This window comes from Lissotriton vulgaris, chromosome 6 (genome assembly GCF_964263255.1).
Source record: "Lissotriton vulgaris chromosome 6, aLisVul1.2, whole genome shotgun sequence".
Lineage (NCBI taxonomy): Eukaryota > Metazoa > Chordata > Amphibia > Caudata > Salamandridae > Lissotriton > Lissotriton vulgaris.
In genome coordinates, this window is record NC_141694.1 from 243,256,873 (window position 1) to 243,277,499 (window position 20,627).

Consider the following 20,627-nt stretch of genomic DNA (forward strand, 5'->3'; position numbering starts at 1 on the left):
ACAGCACAAAAATGGAAGGAGAGAAAAAAAATAACTTCGAAATTGTTGCAGAAAGCAACACAGATACAGAAATTGACTCTGAATTCTATGATGAATCACAGGACTTTGTACTTCTGCAATGTGTAGAAACAGTAGATTTCCTAATTGAAAATGAGAAAATTTCTGACAATGAATTATTAGAAGTTCTTTTTAATTTTGAAAACGAATCAGAAAAATAAATTTATATTTAATAATTCAAAAATTGTTTGAGACATTATTCATTTTTATATGTATTTTGTAAACTAGTAGCAAATTGATTATAATGTAAAATCAGACTTTAAATATACTGTGCAACTTTTTGTGTTACATAGTAAGTTTGCTCATAGTTACTTCCTTTCTTCCACTATATTATCTCCAATGTGTATTTAACATCTCTTTATCATCTCCTGCCTCCATGGTGCTTCTGCTTTCCTGACAGACTACGCTATGAATTCCATATACCACAATAACTTCTGAAATAACATGCAAGATATTTACAAAGAAAACTGTGTATTTTTATTTTTAGACTCTGCATTGGTACCTACATGTTGGTACTTAAATAAAAAAAATAAAAACAAACAAAAAGAACAATCAATAAACATACAATATTTGAACATTCTTTCATCCTATTTTTCCAATATTACGCTTCCCGGACCGCTTCCCGGTGCGCGTACCGAGCGCTCCCCCCTCAAAAAAACGAAAATATATATATTTTTTTTCCCGCGGGGCCCTTTTAAAGCCCCCTCATCAAACCTAGGGGGTCAGGGAGGATGTACTCCGCCCCCTTATGCTCATTTCCTCCTTTGTTTTTGCCATATCTTGTGTCCCGATCCTACCGAGACACAAGATGGCGGCCGCTCCGGACTGTTTAGAATGTTCACAGTCACAGTGACATCTCATTTGACATTACTGATCATATCACTGATGATATCATTCATGTGATAATACGTTGAACCTCTTCAGACTCTAAAATAACCTTACATACACTCAGTGTAAACAGACACTCACAGACTGTCACTCATCCATGGAGTTACTCACACACCTAGTCAGTCATGCAAAGAATCAATCACACCTCCATTTCCTCAACTATACAGTTATACACACCTTACTTATTCAAACATATACTAACACATATTTACTCTTTTATACAATCCTTGATTGAAGTTCACAGTGATCCATACAGCCACGCACACATTTACTGGCTCTTATGCACAGTTATTTATATATGTCAACTCTCACATGTATTGTGTTTTACATATGTACTTACTTTGACATGTAGCACTGAGATATCCATTCACTCACCAATACACTCATGCACACAGTCAACTGCCCATACAGCTGTTTCCACCTGCACTTTTGAACCCATACATCTAGTGAATCAACTGCTCACACATCTATGCACAGAGTCATACACCTCCCAGCCACCCACACACATACTCAGTCTCCCATACAAATACTTGGGCAACCAATCAATAACCGATATAGTTACTCATATAGCTACTGATCAACACATGCAGCAGCTTACACAACAACAGACATACTGATGCACAAATTAAGACAGTTTAGTCACTAACCCATGCACTCAGTGAGACACATTTAATCACTCACTCATACAGTCAGTCATGCACCTACTAAATCCTTCATCCAGACACTTATACATCCACTCATTCTTCAATGTGTAAGACATATTTTAACTTTACAGAAACATACAGTCAATGGATGTTGTCATCAGTGATGTCATCAGAGATGTCACTGACCATGTCATGAATGATGTAATATGTAATGTAAATTGTAATGTAAATTGATACTTTTATAGTGCACTACTCACCCGCAAGGGTCTCAAGGCGCTTGTACGAATACCGCTGTGGAACCCATCCTGGCTTTCCCTGTGAGGCGTCCACTCCTGGGCACCCACAAGGTGGAGGCCAGGCATCCTTAGCGTTGTGGGGGCCGTTGTGGAGATTAAGCAAGCTATTGCCCAGAGTTGCAGAGTGGGACTCCATGATTGGAATAGGCACTGAGGCGAGAATTATCAGGTCCGTGGAATTTTGAGCCCAAGACCCACCGAGGCGGGGAATTGAACCCTGGTCCCGGGCTAGACCTCTGCATCAGGGTCTGCCGCTCTAATCATTGAGCCACACTTCATCATTAGCAGTGGATTTCGGGTGTGCGATATATAGTTAGTGGAACTAACTATATATGCGAATTTCAATGGTTTTGTGCGAGTAAAATAAGGTTTTGTAAATGCTAATCCCTAACTATATATGGTCTATAACCTATGGTTTTTTCAGTGAATATATATATATATATATATATATATATATATATATATATATATATATATATATATATATATATATATATATATATATATATATATATATATATATATATATATATATATATATATATATATATATATATATATATATATATATATAAGTCACTCCTACTGTTGGCCCTAAACAGCTCACTGGGTAGGGTACATGGTATTTAAAAGTTGCTCATGTACTTTTAAGTTTTGCATTTCCTGGTCGAGAGAAACTCTCAAATTTGTTTTTCACTATTGCAAGGCCTACTTCTCCCATTGGATACCATTAGATTACTTTATTATATTTAATAAGTGATATGTTTTGATTGGGAGCAGGTAGAAATGTCATGTTTGGTGTCTGAGGAATCATGATTTAAAGAAGTCTTTTATATATAAGTCACAATTCTGAAAATGTCACTTTTAGAAAGCTGCAACATTTGTGAATACATAGGTGTGAATGACTGAGTGAAATTGTGTGCGTCTGTGGCCCACGTGCCACCCCTTTCCCAGCCAAAAATTATCAGCCACCACTGTGTAAATCCTCTGTGTCCAGGACATTGAGCCAGTTGAGTGATTCTGAAAACAGAGACAAGCAGTGTAGTCATGGTTTCCTTAGTTGGAGTTCTACCAAAGTGTCCACATGTTGACATTGAGTCAGGCAGTATGTTCTCCCTTGTGGGTATTGCAATGCCCCCAAATGCCAGTACTTAGACTAAACATCTCTGAGGCTGTGCAAGCTAAGCTGCAAGCAGGTGACTCTAGGCCAGTGGTCTGCAACCTTTTCTGTAATAAGAGTTACTTATGTTCATTGTTGCAATAGCAACCACTCAGACAAATAACATCAGTGGTCACCATGTGCATGATTACCAGCAGTGTTCACCTCCATTCATCAGGCATAGTTTCCAGAGGTATAAAAAGGGCTTTGTCAATGTAGAATGCCTTTTAATGTGTGATAAATAACAGCCAAAGCTACAATGACTCTGGTATCAAAGTAATACTATTATTAATAAGTCTCCCCAGCGTCGCATGATTTATCATTCAATTAGTAGCTTTACCTGCATTTTGGAAATTCAACAATTTTTCTTAAAATAGCAGCCTATGTGTTCTGAAAATGCACACATTTTCAAATTGATTACAGGATTTGTCAATTTTGGTATAGATTTACTGATTCATCCAAGAAACAGCTTCTAATTTAGCAGGTTAAACTGCGCATACGAGAGCTAACAAGGTATTTGGAGAGCTACCAGTAGCTCACAAACTACTTGTTGGAGATGCTTGCTCTTTATCAATGCTACAGGACAGTGAAGGCATCTTGTAATAATATCATTAAGAGAGGGACTGTATGTCAGACCAAGAATTAGTCTTCCAGCACCAGGCTCAAAGTTGCACTTGCAGATTATGCTGTGATAAGGAACCAGGAGCCTAATGTATCAACCTCTTTTGAAATTGGAATTCCTGTGATTCACTAGTCCATAGGCTTTAAGGGAGAAACAAAAAAAAGTGTGTTGCAATGACATTCAGACTTTCAAAGTGTGTTTTATGACTCATTCCCAATCCCAAAGAGGCATAGGCATGAAAAGGGCGTGCCCTTCCTCACTATTATGCTGAATGAGAGGTATCAAAGCATTATATAGGAATTTGCCTTCTTAGACCAATGGCAGGCGACTGACACCCAACATGTGATGGTGTTACATATTTCATATTTGCCAAAGTGGAAGGTATCCAGTTGGACTGCTTCCACCTTATTGGTGGTGACATTCAGTCTTGGCAGAGCGGGCAGTGGCCAAGGGGACTACAGCATATTCCTTCCCAAAGAATCAGCCTCTTTGCCTTTAAGGGACTGAGTTTGCTTTTTAAAAAAAATTCATAGGCATTCAGTACCTCTTCCTCATACCTATTAATGAAACAGGAGGCTTTGTGACCCCTTAGTTGCATTACAAAAGGAAGACGAGTTTGCCAACCAGTTGCAGTGTAAAAACAGCTGCTTTGCCATACCACCTTTGTACATCAGGCCCTAAGCATGGGGAGTAATCCGGAAATAGTACATTGTGGAACTAAATCCTAATTCCAACTGCAGGAATAAGTCTTCCTCCCAACCCATCAACCAGTTCCCAATTAAAAAGATGATTAAGACAATCATAGGTTAGGTCGTATTTTGACCTAGAAAGATATTGGGCCCAATTCACAAAGGGCCTCTGCACTCCTGGTGGTGGTGACGCTGTGGTGGCAGAGGGCCCATACTCATGGAAGAACCAGAAGAGTAGCTTCGGGGGGTGGGGGGGAGGGGGGGGAAGGGAGGGTGTTTCGGTTGTTAGTCCCCCTATTAAACCTGTTTTCGGTAAATAGTTGTGTGCAGGAGCTTGAGTCTTTCGGATTTCATCAGAAAGTTTGGCATGAACAAAGACAAAAAAGCGCACACTCTCTCCCTGTTTTAAAGAAATGTTGGTTATTTTACAAAAAAAGCAATCACTTAGTTCCCCTACCAATCTACCTTCCTCTTCCTTTCCACTGCCCCATGAACCCCTCTCTTGCGCTGTTTGTTGTATAATATATTTTAACATTATATGCCTCCATGATTGTTGGGAAATCTGTAACTCACCCCCCACCCACAATCTTAATGAACAAGCTACGCCCATGAGTGGAACCTCCACAATGAGAAACTGCGATGCGGAGGTCCAGCCAGGAGTGCCGGCCTCCTACCATGGCTGTGGGGCCTCTGCAACGATTGCAGAGGCCCTTTGTGAATCAGCCCACTGTGGTCACAGCCGCCTAGTAAGAAGGTCAGACAGACAGTATGATAAAAAGTTAGAACAAAGGAGGTGGCCAGCTGCCAAGGGGGGAGCAGACACAGTGACATAGTTAACCCTTTGGCCGCCCATGCGTTTTCAGGGCGGGGTGCTGGCGGGATTCTGATGATTGCTGCCCGCCCAATGGCCGCAATGTTGAGGGGGCGGGTCAATTGCCGCCCCAAGCCAGTATGTAAGAGCATGGATCATTTGGGAATTCACGGGCACTATCTCTAAGATTTTGAATAGACCCCTGACAAAGTGCCCATTGTGCCCAAAATGCATTGGGACTGACCAACTGGGACCCCAACTTTTATGTTAACCAATGCGAAGTTTTCTGTTTTGTGGAACTAACACGAAGTTTACTTGTCTAACATTGAAAAAAGAATTTATGAAGAAGAAATAATAAATTCCATTGACTGAACATATATGGTTTAAAGCGCTTTTAATGGATTACTCCACTTACCCAGTGAATAGAGCTGTGCACTGAGGGGACGTCACCCCTAGGCAAGGCACAAGTTCAAAAAAAGAAGTCGGGGGGACGCTGACATCACAACAGCAACAGGAAGTGACGTCACAAAAGGTAGCTTGCACCATCGGACTCATTGTCTCCCCTCGCTCATCTCTTAGATGTGATTGCATCAGAGAAGCCAGCGCCCCAGGGCGGCCAAATAGTGAATGTGTGGCTCCATTTGCTCCAGTTATCGAGCTCCCATTAAAATAAGTGGGGAACGCCGTCCACCCGCGTGGTACCCCGACTCGAGCCCTGCCCCTAGGGTAACGCTTTCATGATATATTAGGACGATTGCAGACCAGTGAGTGATACCCGATCTGCATGCAGAACAGTTTAATCGGTTTAAACTCAACCTTCACTGGAACATTGGTGCGCATGTACCACACTTGATAGTTTAGAGCAGGTGGAGGCCGCCCCCAAAACTCGTGCCACCTGGGGCAGACTGCACCTTCACCCCCCCTTGCAACACCACTGGTAGTCACATGCATATACATTTATTTAGGTGGCTTTATAGTCAAGTTCAAAAAGCTTTATTCGGTTTGCATAACACAACCATATAAGCTGAACAATTATCAACATTAAAATTCAATGTTTAAAATATCATTACTCCTCTTTCTGATTAATCGTCATAAACACAAATGTATCAGTGCTCCTCTTCCTATACAATTGTTATTAACTCATTTTCGCGGATCAAACTACATGGAAACCCATAACTAAACTAAAAGCATACTGTTATAAATTCAAGGTAATAAATACATCGAAAAAGTAAGCAGTTTATACAGTTTGCAATAATAACCTACACAAACGGTATACTAGTGCTTTATTCCAAAGTGCATTGTGCTATAAAGTATCATGTGGCAGGGTCCAGATGTGCAAAATTGCTATAATTAATTCACTTTACAGTACGTAAAACTGTGCAAATTCGCTATAAAGTGACATATGCATAAGTGCAAATTTGCAATATAAAACAAAATTTCACAGTACTATCGATTTTCTAGCAGCTCTACATTTCATTATAAAATTCGCAACATAAAAACAGATATCTGGGCTCTCAAGTGAACATAATAATTTCATAGCATTTGCAGTTAGTCGGATATTATATTTTAAAAGGATAGGCTTTAGATAAGATTTCCTAAGAAATACATAGAATTTACAAAATAATAAAAAATGGCAGCAACTCTGTTTCGAAATATTGCCACATGGACATTTCACATTAGAGCTTTTTCCCATTACAGGTAAGGCTAGGAGATGGTGGGCAATTCCCAACCTAAGGCGTGTTAACACAAACCGATGTGAAGATCTAGACACATCTACCAAATATGCCTGAAGCCCACTTTTAAGTTCAAGTTGCCTGTAAAACACAAATGTCTTTTGGGTCCTAATCAATTTAACTGTTTCCCCCCTCTTGTAGGACAAAAAGGAGTCTTTTATCTCTTTTTTTGATAATGATATTGGATATTCAGACTTCTCAAAAATATTAAAATCAAATAATAGGTTGCACCAGTAAGTAATATAACCACGGTATGCGAGAACAGTAATGCAACTTTAAACAGTCCTTAATTAAAGACTGTGTGAACTCAATTTCGCTCTTGGACCAAATGGAGTGCCATAAAAGTAGGGGACGTAAAGCAGCCAAATCAGATATCAAATCTTTCACGTCAATCATTCATCCTCAATCGGGCTCAAGGGCTGGAATCTATTATACAATGGGATAGAGAAACATGTTTTATAGTCTTCTTAAAGTACATGGTTCGTGGGGGAATAGCTGCAGCAGCCATCTGCAACTGACTGCGGTGGTGCGGTGAACGAAGCCACTTGTGGAATTGGGAGGACAGTAGGTTTGGGGCACAGGTATTGTGGAAGGAATTACAAGGTAGGTGCAGTGTGTTTTGTTGGAGGCAGTTTGCACCCTAAGAACTAAAGTGTTTTGTAGTTTCAGAGCGTGTGATTCATAAAACCCTAGGCTTTCCAACTCCCGAGCACAAAGAGGTCGCTTTGCTAACATGTGCACGGATGCTTGTGTGGTACAATGCTGTTTGGCACGGAGCGGAGGGGCCTTCAGAATGGATCAATGGTTTACAACCACAATTACTTTGCATACTATTTGATCACACCTGTCAGAGCAGGTGTTTGCCACGTGCAAGGTAGCAGCTGTTCGTGACTGACATCTGCGGCTCTGTAAATGGTAGCTCTTGAAATCAGGGGGAGAACAAAGAGGGCCCTGGAACAACTGGGTCCTGTCCCCGATGTTCCCATGTGGCCTCCATCCCTGCATTCCTGTGCTTTTGGTAGGATCTGCCAAACAGAATCCCGCCTCATGCAAATCTCATCAAAGGCAAAGTTTGCGCTGTAACAGATTGTGCCAGATGGTGGTGGGATACTCAAAAAGCAAACAGGGTAGAGAGTGAAGGTTCTCTGTCTGGCAATACACAGTTGCTGCGCCCCTTGGTATTAGCCTGTGGTCAAGGGCTTCCATCAACGTTTAGGTTTGAAACCATTTTATGAAAAGCCGGTGGATTGGCTGTGTACTCAATGATGAACCTGGGGATTTTCAGGGCATTCTGTAAGCATGCTCTCCTGGTTTTTTATCACATGTACTATGTTAACACAGTGACGCAGAGTTGATGGGCAATATTTTTTAGGTCTCGGCTATGGAGCACGCATGAGTTGCATAGGAAAAATACCTTTGGGCATTGACTTAGTTTCGCTGCCAACAATGTGCACGCATTGCATTGCCTTCAATGGCAACTTGTCCATGTTTGGCGATTCCCTTGCGGGAGCCAGCTTTGACATATGGTTCCGGCTCCCTCCCGCTAGAGAATCTGGCGCAGGCCCACTCCTCTTTTCCCCTCCCCTGCTGCCTCCTCTTCTCCTCATCAGCACGAGCCACACACTTGTCTTTTTTGGATCCATTTCACAGGGAAGCAACTAAATGAAAGAAGGAAAGAGAGGTTGTGAACAGTTTCTTCAAGTCACGGTTTTCAGTAAGTGAGGATCTAGACAGAAAGAGAGGGAATAATAGGAAGAGAGGAGTGGGGGCAGCTGCCAGCACAGAAAAGAAGGACATTGTCCGTGTCTTCGCTGGGCTGTAAGGAAGAGACAGTGCCCTTTTCCTTCTCTGCCCGTCCCCACTAAGGCAAGCCGAGCCTTATCTGAAGGCCTTTGTTATTTCTGCCGTCCTGGGACACGGTTCTGAAAAGGAAAAGTAGGGGGACGGAATCTTTTTAGGTCTCGCCTACGTGTCATTCTCCGCTAACTTCGATTTTTTCGTCATCTTTCTTTGCCTCCTCCCTCCTGCCTTTAACTTTCACGGTCTGTCCCTCCCTGCACATCAGTCCTTACTTACTCCATCCCTCCGTGGTCTATACTCCAGGTCTCTATGCTTCTTCTTATCTTCTCACTCTCCCTTATTATTCCCCACCGTCCCCATCATGTTCGAAGTTAGCTTCTCCGTTCAACCTCCACTGCTTTTTCCGTCTCCTGTCTGGATCTCTTTCCCTCTATCTCTCCGTTTTATTTTCCTCCACCACAGGTGGAACGTGAGACATCTACATACCTTACAAGCTCTACCACTACGTGTTTCTCCAAGGTCCCTAGAAACAATTGACCTCCAAATACCCCACGTTTCAGTCAACAGCACTTAAAGTGTAGCTGTCAAGTCATGTGTCGCAGCTTCTGTCGAACCTGGCTTTTTAGCTTCCACTGCCCAACATTCTGGGGCATGTATTTTCCATTCTTCTACTCTGGTATGGTCTTAAAAACCCATGATACGAAGTGCTGTTAAATCAAAACCAATGCAAAAACAACAGTTGATGGACAGAATGCAAAACAATATCATACCTTCACCCCAGTACAGAGATCTGTGCCTAAATCCATCGTTTTTTTGCTCACCAAGCCACCCCAGTTCAGACATGGCCATATGCAAATCAGCCTTGAACCTGTGCCTCATGGGAACAGTCCAGCACTAACTGCCAAGCCTTGTCTTCCCTGGACCGGAATCAAGCATCCTAGGACCGGTTTCTGGCTATCAGCCGTCTTCAGCCAGGATAGCTTGACTCCAGTGGCGTGGGGAGCACAGGACTCACATCTGAGCATACACGTCCCACTCGGGGTGACAAATTCAAAAACAACAGTTGATGGACAGAATGCAGAACAATGTCATGCATTCACCCCAGTACAGAGATTTGGGCCTAAATCCATCTTTTTTTTGCTTACCAAGCCACCCCAGTTCAGACATGGCCATATGCAAATCAGTCTTGACCCTTTGCCTCATGGGAACAGTCCAACCCGAACTGCCAAGACATTCCGTCCATCATCTTGTGTGTTTTGCTGTTGAATGAAAAACAGCATTGGCTGAAGGCGTCCCACTTGACCTGAGACCGCTCAGTTTCCGCAGGTCTGGTTTTGCTTAGCAATAGATTCAGTAGCTTAACGTTTAAGCGGACCGGTTGGCGAAGAAAAAAGGTAAGTTCCTTTTAGCTATAGAAAGGACAAATCATTCGGAGTAACTGATATTACACCGTTAAATTAAACTCTGATGTACTTAAGAGTGAGGTGAGGTTGGCTGCTTGTTTTCTGTCACACGAATGTGTCCTTTACCACCCAACATACAACATGTCCTGGAGAATACATACTCGGCAGTTGATTTACACCAGTTCTATGAAGGAATGAGCGTCCTTGTTATGCATACTTTACGGTCACTAAAGGTTCAGTTATCGTAGGCCTAGGAGAGATTTTATAAAATGACATTCTCTGCCCGGTTTTATTTTTACACATCAAGATATAATCCCCTAAATCTTAAACTATTGTATCGCCCAAGCTATTACTGCCACCTAACCCAAACACATCAACTACATCTTCTTCAGTCTTCCGTTCCTAGCCCTGCCCACATTTTACCTTTCAATTCTTTTCTTGTAACCTCCCAGTTCCTTTTCTTTAATTGCCGGATACTTGGACTGACCTTCAGTCTTTTTCCTCATCTGGACCTGCAGCCCTTTTCTAAGCCTACACTCTTACTGGACAAATGAAGCAGTCTTTTCCTGGCCTGTAATAACCAGCCCTAAACACTTATAAGGTCCCAAAGGCGAGACCTATTGGCTATGCCAATGCTTGTTATACCATGTATTCAACTCGAAGTTACTAAAACGGTGTACATGAGCACCAGTTACATAACACAAGGTCACACTGACATTTTTTCTTTTTAGGATTACAGGATGATTTGACCGGAGACTCGAACCTGGGGCCATATTATCAAGAAAGGGCGATACATTATCGTCTCCTTTATCGGCAGGAAACTGCAGCTAAAGCGGCGAGAATGGGCTTGATAATATGCCCTTGTGAATTCCCATAGAAGGCCAGGTTCTGGTGTTAACCTGGGCTTCTATGAGAATTCACAAGGGCATATTATCAAGCCCATTATCGCCGCTTTAGCGGCAGTTTCCTGCCGATAAAAGAGGCGATAATGTATTGCCCTTTCTTGATAATATGGCCCAAACCCCCCAGTTACATAATTGCAGCTCTGGATTTAACGTCACATCCTCTCCCACCTCTCTTCCTGGATGGTAGCTCCTTAGAGTTCCAGCTTCTGCAGGTAACGTGTTGCTCAATCGTAGGTGCTTTGTTCACGATGCAGAATATTTTTAATATAAAGCCCATGTTTGTTCTCACCTTTCCGTGTTCATGGGTTGTTTGTGGTGATTTGTGTAACTTCCATTGATTTATGGGAGTTCACAATTCCTGAATGAAAGGTGGCGTTGTAAGATGCACTATTGAACAATGTCGTTGTCTGGACTAGCAAAAATGAGTCCAAAATGAAGATTTCGACCAGGGATTCAAACCCTCCAACAGGTTCGAACTCTCACAGGGGACGGAGGAAAATGATGTCATTTACAACTGTCGATTAAAATATTGCCTGATTTTGTATTAAAGTCTGGCTGCTATATGCCGGTGGATTAATAGCACTGGAAATAAAAGTTGTTTCTATTGCCTGTCTGACTGGCGGCCATTTTATTGACCATGAAAGCTTGCATAGATGTGAGGCAAATTTGGTCTTGTCAGGCTACTGCTATGTGACCTACAGATTGCATAATGATTTCTGCATAATATACCTTAAATCAGTAAATGGTTTAACCAGTAGCTGCCTCTTCTACTTACCTCCTTAGTGAACTGTAGCTAGCATATGGTGCCATCAGAGGTGGCAGGTTGATGCATTTCATCAAACTGACTCCTATCCTATCCATTGGTTGAAAGGAGTGAAGAATAGATTTTTAACAGTCCAATAGGATAAGGACTGAAAGGAAGTGGTATGCGACATATCACATAATATTAACATCACAGCCACTAAATCGGCCTGTCAATACATTGAAAAGTAATTACATAATTACTATTCTTAATTCCTCTTATTCTGAGATCTCAAGGTATGAATGGGTGAAGTTAAGACTAATACATGTGTTCTTTACCTTACAATGAAGCAGGAGCTGGTCGATGCATTTATTGGACGTGATATCAATGGGCGCTATCAACAAACTCGATATAGCGCCATGAAACCATTTACAAAAGCACATCACCAAATCAAAGACAGCAGGCTTTGTTTAGAAGGAATTAGAAAGTGTATGAATTCTTGTAAGCTGAAGACCATGGCTCAGCAATGCTTCACTGTCGGCCTCTAAGGACACAATCCAACATTGTACCTATATGTCTGGCTCGCAGATTGCAGCAGGCCCGAGGAGTGATCAAAGGCCGCGAGAAGAGCCGGGGGGAGAAGCCTTTTAACTGTGGGCATCGCCTGGCTGCCCTCTCTCCCAGGACACTCCGAGTCAACACGCTGGAATGCACTGTGGTGCACGCGGCAGCCAGTGAGCTCCCCAGCCGTGGCGGGCGCTGCACGAACATCTGCCTGGCAGAGTGCTGACAGGTGTCTCAGGCTGCTCTTATGAGCCAGATGTGCAGGGCATCACCCAAAGGCTCATGCAGAGAGAGTGGGGAAGAAATAAATAAATGGAGGAAGATGGCGAGAGAGGCAGAAGCACAGACACGCCTGGAGAGCTTGGAGCTATGGTTGTGTTTGTTGAACTTTCATTAGGCAGGTGCTCTGTATAAAGACAGGAATGTCTTTCTCTAAAAACAAAGTTCTAGTCTATTTCATTCTTACTCATACCACTTTCACGATGCTTAGCCGCCCTCGTACTTGGAACGTTTTCTGCATGACCGAGGAGCACTTTCAATGGGAGTTTACTTTCTACATAATACTCCTAAAGTCTGTGGTTTGGCTTAGCTGTACAGAGGAGGCTGGGAAGACGCTAAGAAATTGTCCATATACTAATATTATGATGATTATTATTGTTGTTGATGTTCTTTTTCTTCTTCTTTAATTTATTAATATTAATATAATTATTATGATTGTTATTATTATTGCAAGACATTTGGTTAGTGGTTGGGGGGTAAAACCCTACTTCAGCAGCAAACACAATGCTTGTCAGGGTGAGGCACAAACAAACCCCAAATTAACCTGTGCTCAACTCTTTTGTAGCTTGGCACAGAGCAGTCGGGCTTAACTTAGAGGCAATGTGTAAAGTATGTATGCAACACTTCAAACAGTAATAAAGTGAAAACACACCACAAGAAAAATCCCACAACAATTTAGAAAAATTGAAAAAAAATAAAACAAAACCAAAAATAAAATCCAATCAGTAGAATTATAGAGATACAATTTTAATGATTTAAGAGGAAATAGTACAAAGCACCAACTCTGGTTATCTGGTCACGTCCGACGGGACAAAGTCAAAAGTTTAGTCCGATAGTGATTGATCACGAACTGGCTTCAAGGCCCCAGTTAGACTCAATGAAAAAAAGTACCTTTTCGAGGCTTTACGTCATATGGCGTCAGTTCCGATGAAGCTGTGCGGCAACGCTTTGCAGGTCTTTGCGAGTTTTCATGCCGCTTTTCATCAGTTCTGGTGAGCTGAGTGGCATAGCTGGAGGGGCTTTGCGTCAGTTCTGATAGAGCTGGCAGCTGTCCAGGGAGCCTTTTGCACCACTCACCATAGATTCCAGTGAGGCTGGTAGTGTGCAGCGAGGCTTTGCAGGGTTTCGCGTTGCTTTGCGTGGGTTCCAATGAGGACCACAGCTGGGCTTAGCAGAGCACCTTCTGGCCCACTTCCAAGAGTCCAGTACTCAGGTGGCACCACTTGGGAGGGCAGGACTCACAGATGGCAGAGTCTAGGTGATAAATTCAAGGTTGATGGAAGCCTCCTATTTCCCGTGAGGCTTCTGAACAGGAGGTCAGCCAACAGGCCCTTGTAGTCACTCTGGGGTCCTGAGTTCAGAGTTGCAGGTCCAGTCCTTCACACCCAGGCAAGAGGGCAGCCATCAGCAGATCAGCATGCAAGGTAGCAGTCCTTCAGAGCAGCAGTAGAGAAGTGTGGGAGTTCTTTCAGCATCACAGCAGTCCTTCTTCCCAGTGGAGTGTCCGCAGGTCTACAAATGTACCGTAGAGTTGGTGTCTGAGGCCCAATATTTATACCTGGGATTCCTTTGAAGTGGGAGTAGCTTTTAGGCCTTTCCCTTTGAAGTTCACAAGCATCATGCCTACCTTATCCTGGCTCCAGACTATGGGGCCGATTAGGATGCCGGAGAGACATTGTCCGTGTGCCGTCCTGTCATGGCAAGGGACCGTCCACCATAATGGTGGAGGTCCAGTGCGCCGAATTAGGATGCACCCGCCTCAGTGGCGGGTGCATCCCGCATTTTTAACATTGCTGCGGGCGGTGCTGAAATGCTAAAAATGCGTGTTGTGCATTTCAAAGCACAACATGACAGGCACAACGGGGTGCCTGCCATATTGTACTTTGAAACGCAGGTGGATACCATAGGTACCCCCCATGTGCACCCCCCACCCCCCTTCACCCTGGGAGCCTGCAACGGGCCCCCAAAGCATTGCCGCCACGGAAAGGCATTCCCCAAAGCCCATCCTAATGTGGCTGGGGGTGTCTGATAGACACCGCCACCATATTAGACCTTTTTCGCCACGGTCGCAAGGCGACCGCGGAAGCAAAGCGGCAGACGGTCTTTCCGTCTGCCGCGGTCCCCCCCGCTATTGTAATATGGCGGCGGAAATAGGTGGCGGACGGGCACGGATGGCGGACGGATCACCACCGCCTGCATGGCAGTGGCGATCCGTCCGCCATCCTAATCAGCCGCAAAGTACGGAGGGTATGCAGCCCTTTGTTTGGAGGCAGGACCCAGCATATTTAAGTGTAAGTGCGGCTGTGCCCAGCTCCTCCCTTCCATCCTGCCAGTGATGGCCCATCCAGGCACACCGCATCTTCCTATTATGCATGGCTGTCTAGGAGGAATACACAAAGGCCAACTGTCAGCTGCACCCAATCATGTGACCCAGAGACAGGCTGCAAGTACTAAATAGCTAACGCAGGAAAATTACAACTTTTTAAAAGTGGAATTTTCTAAATTGTAATTTAAAATCTGACTTTACCACAAGATAGGATTTTTCATTACAATTCCAAAGACACCAACAATGAATTGATTACCTGCTCTCATTTGGAAATTACAGCTTATTAAATTTAATAATAAGCTGTAATTTTCCCCTGCAAGTATTGTATGTTTTTCTGAGACCTCTATTATATCATGTATGTGCATGTTTTGTTACTTCAGTGTGTATATTTTATTTAGGCATTGAAAAACTCTTTTTAATGTTTTCACTTTTCTTCTTCTAAACCTACCTGCACTGTATCTCAGCTTTCCGGCCCGCAGCAGTTTCCAGAAACTGTTTGATGCTGAGAAATCCTACCTGACTCACTTCTGGCAGAGCCGTTAGCTTTCCAGTGCATTTGGCTATAAATGCCGATGCTGGACCAGACATGCAGCCCCTGCAAGTATTGTATGTTTTTCTGAGACATCAATTCCCGTTATTATATAATTTATGGGCATGTTTTGTTACTTCAGTGTTTACTTTTTAATTAGGCTTAGGAAACTGTTTTTTAACTTCCCTTTTTCTAAACCAGAAGTCTTCAAATTTTTGGGTGCCGAGACCCTCTTGTCAAACTATTTTAGGCATAAGGACCCCCTACTGACAACATTTACTAGAAAACAAACGCCCCAAATGTCCACATCAAATAATTTTTACGGTGGGAAAATATTATTAAACAGTGTTTAGCAAACCAAAGGTCAGTGAGCGTGGGAATGTAGTCAAAGGTGTAGCTTAAAACAAAGGACCTAATTTATGAGGAATTGACGTAAGGCAGCGCTGTAATTCTTCTTTCTGCGCTGCCCTATGTCATTGTGAAAGAGCCGGAATGCACCGTATTTATGAAATAAATAGCCTTGCGCTGGCGCACAAATTGCTGCGTAGCACCAACATAGGAAGGATTGTTTTTGTACAGGGCCTTCCTTCACAAAAACAATCCTGACAGGCGTTTCCCTCTTGCTATGTGAGCTGCAGAATGCTGCACACATGCAAAGAGGAAAGAACAAGGAGAAATGAAAAAAATTCTCCTTGTGACGCCTCCGCAGGGGAGGTGCTCATTTTTAGAGCTGCCCTAGGTTAACTTGATTTTGTAAATATGGGGCAGCATCAAAATCCATGGGTGTTGCGTGGGAAGCCCACAAAAAGATTAGTTTTGCAGTGCACTCTTTTCCTCTGTGTTTTTCCTTTTCCTTTTAAATATAATTTGATAGTGTGCTACTCCATTGATGGCGCTGGGTCTGTCAGTGCTAAGAAACTTGCAGTATCCAGAGTGCCAGGTTTGGGAAACCAATCCCTGGCTGATGGAAGCACTTAGCATTAATACTTTATTGGTTCTCTTCCAGTTAAATGTATATCTTCCAATTTCACAAAAGACTTAAATCTCATTCCATGTTTTTAAATCTCAAATGTAACACATCTTTTTTATATTGCATGTGTGCATCACACAGATTGTGCTATTAAATGAAATTTTTTATTGCAGCCAATGCATCTCGAGTTGAATGTGACCCTTCATCAGGGGTCTCTGAAAACGAAATAAAGAAAGACTCTAGTTCAGTTCTGACTATTTCATACAGTGTGCTGTCAAGTCATAATCCTTCTATGGAATTGAAAATGTGTATTTCTTAAAACAATGATGAATTGACTTACAATCCAGATCGTGAAAGCCAAAGTGCCATAACTCCTAAAGTCATCATACCTTTGCGTGTGAAACGTTTGTGCGCAAAACTGAAACCCTCGTGCCGTAGCATGTGAAACATTCAGTGCTTAAAATTTATGCAAAGCCAGAACAGTGAAGGTGCTCAATTATTCAAAAACGACACAGACTCTAAGTGTTAAACTCATCTAATATAAAAGACACACGTGTAGATAACATAACCAGTGGTGGAAAAACCTCCTATCAAAACACCCGTCTATGCGTGCAATGTGCTGTTACACTACATGTGAATACTTAAAAACACGGCACCTCAAAGTGATATAAAATTTTAAAAAGCCGTCTGTTCACCCGCGGTACAACAGAACTCCGTGTTCTGTGAGCCGAAGTCTGTGAGTTACGTGAATCTGCGGTGCAAAGTTAACGTAAATAAACGCAACGTTGTGACGTATGTTAGCAAGTTTACCGCCTGCTTAAAGTGAAAGCTGCCACTTAAACTAATGTGAATAGCACACAGATGTAAAATAAAGTTACTAGATTTGAATTGTATAGAATCACAGCAAAACAAGTATTACTCGGTGCGATTACTATGCATTAAAGGCTTGAAACATTCTTTGCTGTAAGTAACTCTACACATAATCTCGGAGAATTGAGCTAATGCATACAAATGTTGAGGATGTCACACAGTAAACTCCTCAGTTACCTAACTGTTCTTTATGCCCTAAAACACTAATGTTAGCAGATGTGTCCCATTATAGAAAACATGATAATTCTATTCGGTCATTCAATACTTGCGACTGCATCTTATTTAATTATTTGATCCAGAAGAACTCAGATCTAAGCAATTGTTTCTGTGAATCCACATCACTTCGATATCTCACTGCCTTCAAGATTGTAAAACATAGTTGAGAGATGTTGTGTCCTGTTTGTTGCCAGTGCATTGGCACTGTGAAATTACATTTTTCTGTTCTGATATTGTTTTTATGTTCAGTGATCCGAATTTTCTTCTTATTTTCAGTCTTGCCTACAAATAATTTGTTGCATGGATATTTCAAAGCATAAATCACGTTGGCCGTGTCACACGTACTGGAATGTTGTAACATAACCATTGTTCCCTTTGTGGGGAGTGCAAACTGATTCCCAGTCATTACAATGTTACAATGTGAGCAATTTGCACATTTTTGCATGCCTTTAAATTGGTTGCTGTGAATACTTTTCTTTTTGCTTGATAATAGTTCTTTGATATTTTTTGAACACTGGAATGCAAAGATTGGTGTGCTATTGAACAATTGTTGCAAGTCTGGTTCCGTTTGAATCATAGTCCAATATTTTTTAATGATTACTTTAATTTGGCTTTCGTAGAATCCTTTAAAATACAAACTATAGGTTTCTCTTTGACCACTTTTTTTTTTAACAACCCTTGCCTATCAAGAGCTGTTACTTGCTTGATAGATTCCTGAAGTATATTGTTGGGATAGCCTCATTGTTTGAATCTCATGGCATATTGATTGATTGTATAGGTTGCTTCAATTGGATCTGATGTGATTCTTTTTTGCCTTATAAACTGAAAAAACGGCAAATAGCGTTTTAGTGACTCTTGATGGAAACTCTTGCAGTGTAGACAGTTATTCCGATCTGTTTCTTTGGTGTATACATTTGTTTTGATCACTACTTCATCAATTTGTACCAAGACATCCAAAAACTCAATCTTTTTCTTTTCAACTTGATGTGTAAATTTAATATGTTCAGGACACTGATTTAACTCCATGATGTTATCCAGTGGTTGTTAAGAGTTCCCCTTTCCAAATGATGAAAATATCATCAATATATCTTTTGTGAGTGACCAAATGTTCACTCCATGTTGCCTTTAGAAGAATGTGATCGCTTTCAAATTTAGCCATAAAAATATTAGCATACGATGGGGCTCCTGCGAAGCCCATTAAAGCCCCATTACATTGTGAAATGAACCTTTTCCTTCGACTGAAAATAGCTGTGAAATAATGCAAAATGGAGTAGCTCCAGTGAAAAAAAAACCTTGTTTGCTCCTACTGATTCATTTTGCAACAGAGCCCACTCTACTGCTTCAATTTGTTCATTGTGCGGGATGGAGATGTATAAAGCGGTCACATCCACAGTACCCAACCACCATGATTCAATCCCTTCTTGTTGCAATGCTGATAACATGTTTAAGAATGCAGCTGTGTCTTTTATATGTGTGTTCCATTGTTGTACGATTGACTGCAGGAAAAAATCCAAATATTAACCAATGGGTTCAGATATGGATCCACAAGCAAGCGGATACTATTGGTCTAAATGGTGGATTCATGAGATTTTTTATGTTCCTTAGGTAACATGTAAAATTGTGGTTAACTTGGGTATTATGTTTACAAACATTTGTAAGTTTTATCCGTGATCCATTCCATTTTTAATGCATTTTCCAAGATTTTTTTTAAGATCCTTTGGAATTCTTTGGTCGGATCATGTTTAAGCCGCAAGTGGACGTTGATATCTTCACGTGAGTAGTCACATTAGTTTCATAAAATTCAGTGTTCCTTACCACAAGTGCTCCTCCTTTGTCTGCTTTCTGGAACATCAACTGGCTGTGGTTGGGCAAGTTTGATAAAGCACTCCATTCCTTTGTCGAAAAATTTTGATTTTTTTTGTGTCCTTCAGATTTATGCTGTTCACATCCATTTTGATAAGACGTTCAAACGCATCTATGGTTTTACGCGAGATCGGAGGGCAAAAAGTACTTTTTACTTTGAACTTCTTATACTCAGTTTCCATCTTTGGATGGTTGAAGGGTGCTGAAAATATATTTAAGTCGCAAGGAATATAACATTTTGAAAATTGAAATCTCCATTTCCGCTGCGTTACTGTGATATGATGGAGCAAGAAAAGTTCCATTATTTAACAAGGCTTTTTGTGCTGCGGTCAAAGTGATGCTAGAGATGTTAATCACTAAGTCGTTTTTTTCTTGCTCTGCAAGGTTCTCTTCTCTATTTCGGTGTCGGTTTCTTTGGTTCCTCCGGGTCTTTCGGTGTTTGGTTAATTGTTTGCTGCCGGACTGATTGACAAAAAATGTTGCCTTTGATGGTTTAGGGCCTGCCGTGCTTGTCGATGGCTGAACCGATGCTCCTCTGGTGCTAGCTAGAGGTGATCTATTTTGAGCTACATCTGAATCTGAAACCACCCCTCTCTTGTGAAGAACATATGGTAGACTTTTGTTGCTGCTTACGTTGGTTGTATACTACTGCCCAAGTACACACCACATTCACCTTATAGTCTAATGTATCTCTACAGAATTTGATAATTTTCCGATCATGAATTTCCTTCGCGTATTTGTCTAATCTTTGATTGATGTCTTCCAGTAGATTGCTCAAATTCTCATCGGTATGTTTTTCAAGTTCATTTTTAATCATTGTGATTTCTTCGTCCAGTGTCTTTAGGATGTTTGACAATTCCTCAATAATTAATAGGATTAAATCGAAGTAACACTTATTTAAGATCTGATACCATCTCTCGATAAAAGTTTTATTTGTTCTGCTTAACATTAGTTTTAGAGCAATTTGAAGACCTCGTGGAATCCTTTCCGCTTTATTATAGGGTATCAGGGTAGTGGCATTTAGCTGCTGGTTAATCTCTTTTTTGCTCATAAACTCCAATTGTTTTAATAGTCGTGTTACATTAAAATCCATGGGTGTTGTGTGGGAACCCTACGAAAAACCCATGTAACACCTCCTTAATATAGAGTAAGGCAACGCAGTGATTTGAGCTGCAGTGTCTTACTCCATATCTATGAGGCCATGCAAAGCCATGCAGGGTAAATTTGCACAGTCTCATAGGTATGGTTGAGATGCTTGCAC